Source organism: Oncorhynchus kisutch, linkage group LG13, assembly GCF_002021735.2.
Source record: "Oncorhynchus kisutch isolate 150728-3 linkage group LG13, Okis_V2, whole genome shotgun sequence".
NCBI classification, from domain to species: domain Eukaryota; kingdom Metazoa; phylum Chordata; class Actinopteri; order Salmoniformes; family Salmonidae; genus Oncorhynchus; species Oncorhynchus kisutch.
Window position 1 is genome coordinate 36097803 of NC_034186.2, and position 6014 is coordinate 36103816.

Sequence of the window (6014 nt, forward strand, 5' to 3'; positions counted from 1 at the left end):
ATTTCTGTCTGATCTAGGTTTTATACATTTGGCAAAAATGCTTATATATAACAAAACAAACAGAAAACCCTGAGCAAACTATGCAGTTAAAATAGGTTTTGAATTCAGAGCCAAACGATGAGGTGTCCCCACACCTACTAACTGCTGCAGGGGTGAACTGAGTGTAATCTCTCATATTCAGATGGAAAGCAACCAATCTTTTCTATTCTTTTGCAGTTCTAAAATGTACAGTTACCATAGAAACAGTATTGTCAGAATATGGCAATATATGCAAGATTAACTTACCCACACCTCTGATGCAGCTTCCTTTTTTCTAAAGGCCTTCAGAAGAATCAGACAAGGGTTTTGATTTAGTGTTACTTACTCGATAAAATATATTTTAAAAATCTATGGTTCATCTTTTTTAAATGTGAGTCGAATCCACGTTTGGGGGGCTCTTCCATTGCAGGGGTAGGAACGCGAGGGGAGGAGGGGTGTGTTTCTGAAGCACTACCATGGCCATGGTGCCGTTCAGCTTGACCACGTCGTTGAATCTTAGCCCTCACAACCCTGACATTTCATTTCTATTTTCTTTTGATTTGTCTTTGTTATTGTTGTTGTCCCTTTTTGAGTGACTGCTTTGGGTACTTGACACTTTACATTTGTATACATGCGTGTGTGTATATATCTATAGATATACACATTAGGTGGTGATGATTTAATGCTGAGGTATATTAGCTTACCAATCGGGGTTTCCTTCGGCCTGACGTCAGATTTCTCACAGAGTGAAGCTTGTGGGTAAAAGAGAAAGGAGACTATATGAATGTTAGAATATATTGAATTTAGATACCCATTGGTCCTAAACTTAACACTTGATTGAGATGTATATAGAGTTCCTGCCTGAAGGTAGAAGCGATACTATGTGGTTAACTTTGTGCAGTTCTGACAGGATCTGTCCTCTAACCAACAGCAGGTTGAAAGAGAAAAGCAGGGATAGACCGAGATATATACGTTTGCACAGCTTCACTAAAGAGATCCCACAGAGCGAGGTATATTTAAAGGAGGTTGTGAGAAAAGGTGTGTATTAGTGCTTATTCCAGTCTTTTTTGCCCTAGGGACCACGGAACCATGAGGCAACCTGTGTGATGAAGAGAGCAATAAATACCTGTCCAAGTTGGGAGGCCAAATAAGCACACAGCTGCAGGGTGAGGCAGGTTGAGGGGAGGGGGATTTCACAATGTCTGTTGCATTCCAAATATAATCTCCCCGGCACAGCCACTTTTCCAGGCAGAAACGGGTTCAAATCAGACGTTTCTCTCTCTCACTTAGTTCTCCATCGCCCCAAAACCAGCCTGTGGAGTACATGGTATTATAGAGCCCTGGGTAGAGGAGGTCTGGTCGGTGGCTGACCGGACTGCTGCTAGGTGTTGGTGTGTGTGGCAGCCAGGGTCTTTTCTCTGACTCACTCACTAGACTTGGGCTGGGAGTGTCAGCAGCTCCTCCAGTTGTGGACACGTTGAAACATGCTCCCCAAACTGCCAGTGCACTAAAAGCCAGGCAGCCATTATAGTGGGTAAAAAACATGAGGGCAGCCACCAGAGATCTTGGGGTGTTGCTCCACAGCCTTATGACGTGTGTTTGGAAACGGCCACTGGTTCACATAGATCTGAACACGTTTGTCTTTGTGTTTTGAGTCGCTTGGCTTGTCAACTCTGTGTTTTTAACCATACTTGTACACTGGTTTTGGGGCAAAGGAGAGTGTGCCGTGCCGGTGACTGTAGATTGAATTCCCCTGCCATTGCTGCAATGCTGTGTCCTGAGTATCAGTCCTTTGCACCTTAATGGGAAAGAAGCAGGTTCTGAATGCACTTTGTTACTGAGAAAGGCACTTTTGTCAAAGAAACGGGTACTTTGAAACAAACTAAGGTGAATTAGCTTAATGTCCCCATCGCAAGTGGTTCCGTTAAGCTTGTTCTCTGGTTTTGTTCAGTTTTTGACGACAAGCTGCCAAAAAAGAAAGATGTATGCGTGTTTCGGGTCTCTTAAGAGAAGTCAGGCAGGTTAAAAAATGAACAATGTTTTGTGACCTTAAAACATTTTTTTTTAAAGACAAAATAACCCCATGTAACTGATTGCACTTGAAGTTAGGTTTGGTAAAACAAGCTCTAGTGAGTTGTCTATGTTCATGTCTTAATGCAGAGGGGGGGGGGGGGGGGGGGGGTGTGTGTGTGCATGGCTGGAGGGTCTCAGGGCAAGCCTGGATAAACAAACTCTATCTCCACCCATCTGTTCACCAGCTCCCTTCATAGCTCCACATATTATCACAGAGAAGAGAACGCAGTCAGACACTTCAGACCAACTGCACGGCAGTTCAATCATACACAGATAGACCCTTTTCCAAGTAGTGGCTAACTAACGGTGTGTGTGTGTGTGTGTGTGTGTGAGTACACTTGAAACTTCCACACACCCTCAACCATCTTTTCCATCACTTTTCACTGCTTTGTATTCTGTTGAAATCCTTATTTCCCTGGGATGTTGACTCCTCTTAGAAGAATGCAAATCAATAGTCTGTCAGTATTTGATATACACAGATCAAGTAGAAGACAAGGAGGTAGATGAGAGGGGTTGATATGTATAGCCTGACAGCCAGGAGCTCAGGGTATAGTCATGTATATGAATAGGTCTGATGGAAGAAGCCGTAGTCAGGTGATCTGTTAGGGGTTCTAAGTTATCACTCAAGTATATGTAGCCATCAAAACGTATAATGTTCTTGGGCCTTAATATTGTGATTTCAAGTTGTATTCCTATTTTATTTCTTTAATCTTGGTTAAGCCAAAGTTACCCTGATTGTACATAGTACACTCTTATAGAGTTCTCCCTAAATTGCTATTCATGTCTTGTATATGATATAAAGGTATGAAAGTAATTCTAAACATATCCAGAATGAGACCACCTCTGACCAAGCCACACACCAACAAAACCCACCCCCTCGATATGTATGCAGGAAATTGTGTAGAATCAGTTCACATTCTCTTTATTTCCGTGGACTAAAATCAATGGTGTAGATGGAATAGCTTCTCTTTTATGTCTTTATGTTGAATTCTTCTTAAAAAGGTGTCCCTACAGCTTCACTTTTTTCTAATCAACTTTATGGCTGTTTTGTGTGTGGGTCGGGGTATAGGAATTGGTTTAGGGAGAGTAGGGTATTTTCTGAGTTTGATTAAAGGGGTGTTTTGGTCGGGGATATTAAGCCTGATAGCACTGGAAATAGTGCTTTAGCTGAGACAGCGAGAGTTTGCACTAAAGTCCTTGTCCTACTAAAGGAAGGAGGGCTTGAGACCTCAGCAAGGCCCTTGAGTTTCTGTGAGCACAGGGTGTTATACACTCAACGGTCCAACACAGACAGTCCATCCATTCCCCTAACCAACAGACTTAATCATGTAGAGGTTCTTCTGAGAAGTGTACCAACATTACTTAACCAAACCAAAAGAGAAAAAGACTTTGATAAGTCGTCACAACATGTTGGATGTATGGGATTTGAATACATCAAAACCTGAAGGTGCTCTGAAAGTTTTAGGATGGTACACACAGAGGAGACAAAACGAGCGAATCTGAAACTACATGTTTGAAATGTTGTACACATTCAGGCCCTATATATATATATATATATGCATATATATATGCATGCTGCCTCTGGGAGGTAGTATGACAACCCTCTGAGCAGTGTGTTTAGGGTCTAGATGTATTCAGGTGTCCTTCAGTTAGAGTGAGTGTCCCTGGGACACTCTGGCCTTGTCTGAGGACTAAGCTTTGTTTAATGGGTCCAGTAGAAGTCTGAGGCTGGGCCTCCGTCTAGCTCCCAGGTGGACATGGGTCATGGGCAAGAACGTGACTTAAAACGGAACGAATGGAAGAACCTTTCTCTCCCTCATTCTAATTTCAGAGCGCCTTACACTGACTTCCACATAGTTAGAGTTTAAAATGTGGATTTTGAGTGTGGCTGTAAACCTTTCCATACTGAACATTGGGACGATTGGCAGGTGGGGGACAGAAACAAAAGACAATATATATTAAACTGTCTGGAAGCTGATCTCTAGTGAGCCACACTCTCAATCCAACTCTCACCGTAGTGTTTGACCAAACTACTATGACTTACTTGAATGAATTGGTTATTGTGAGAAGTGTCCCTGTGAGATAAACATACTACTGGGTGATGTAGTGGTGTAGCTCTCTCCTCCTTCGTGGTCCCATTCCTGCTGAGACCTCCCAGCCTCCGCCCTAGACCACTGTTACTCCAACACGTTACGCTGAGATGTCTCACAACTCCTTAAAGAGAAGACGTATCATTGGGGTTAATCCAAAATCCACCAGATGTTTTGTTCCTAATTCACTATGACATAAAATGTCCGAAAGCATTAAAAACGACACAAAACATTTGATAACAATGATAATTGTAATAATCATGGGACAGGAGTGGGTGGTGGTTGGAGGAGTGTGTTTTGTTAGTGGTGCTTCACACCTGAATATCCAGGCTGGTGAAGCACAGCAAGTTGAGGATGACATATGTAGTATGGCATAATGCACAGCATGGCACTGGCACTTACACAGCCATCCCTGGGGCCAGAGAGGCTGTTGGCTGGTTGGTTGGCCAGTTTAGGAGTTTCTCTACGTCAGTGGGCTACAATGGTTTGCACAACGTGGGAGGGTCAGGATTGGGGTGGGAAGGGACCAAATTGGTCAGCAGCGACGACATGGGAGAGACTAGATCAGGATTGCGGTGCAATGGTTCAGGTTGCCCCATCTTGTTGTGTTTCACTGGGAATGATATGATGTAGCAAAATTGTGGAACTGGTGATGGGGAATGTTGATCTATTTTTCTGTGCTTCTAAGTTGAAAAACAACACTGAAATACATGGTGTTCCTGTTTCTGTTCAGTTTGTGGTTTGATTCAGAATTAACATCTCTTTCTTTGCCTTCCATGTACAATTGGCAAATTGTACCAATGTTTAAAGAAAATGGTTTTCAAAACAAGGAGTGCGGAAACGGTTGGTTCCCCATTGCCATGTGACTGACCCCCCCCCCCCCCCCCCCCCGTTACTATTGTTAATGTTGATTCAAAAGCTTGTCTGTGGGAGGGAGAGGGCTGAGAAGTGTGTGTTAATCAGGTTGAAATGTATAAAAGTAGCTGGGTATAAGAAGCACAGGGGGGGGTTTCTCTCTCCAGACCTTGGTGTCCACTTCTCTACTGACTGGCCTTTGATTACAGATCACAGGCCCTCAGCAGGGGAAGCTAGGAGGCAGAGGGGGAGAGAGAGAGAGACTTGTGGTTTGAAGTCACCAACCAATAGAGGATACATTCCATAACTTCATACTGTAATTTCCACTTTTGAGTCTTGGCGTGGGGAGACGGAGGGGGTGGAAGGAGATGAACAGTCAGCGTTTTACAGCCGAGTGTTTCAATCTGTCGGTCCCCCCTTCTACCACCCCCAGTCTGACAGACAGGCAGTGAGTTGGGCCTCCAGACCTGGCCATCCAACTGCCTGTCTGTCTCAGCTTCTGCTATTGTAACAAAGCACTTTGCAAAAGGCCATCCAGAATATTGTGTGCTGTTGTTTTTTTGGTTATTACTATTGTTATTATTCTTGTTTATATTTTTGTTCTCATTATGGATGATTATTTAAATGCAAAAACTTCATGAAAAAATGAAAACTTGAATATTTGGGTTTAGGTCCATTCGAGCTGCCGCCCCACAAAGCCATACATACACTTCTGGCACACACACCGTCTCAGCTGATAGATAGATTCTCCGAGTGGAAGGGTAAAGGCAAGGTCTCCCTATCTCCACATACAATCTCAAATATATTTGGAAAACAAGTCATATAAAATCATTGGGAGAGTTGCATTGCACAGAAACTTCCATAACATAAGCTTTCTGAGAAGGCGAACTGTGCTGTACTACTTAATGTCAAACATGCAGATTTAAAGCTGTTTTATTTTGTACCCCTCACATCATTTACACGTAGTAGCCACATTAA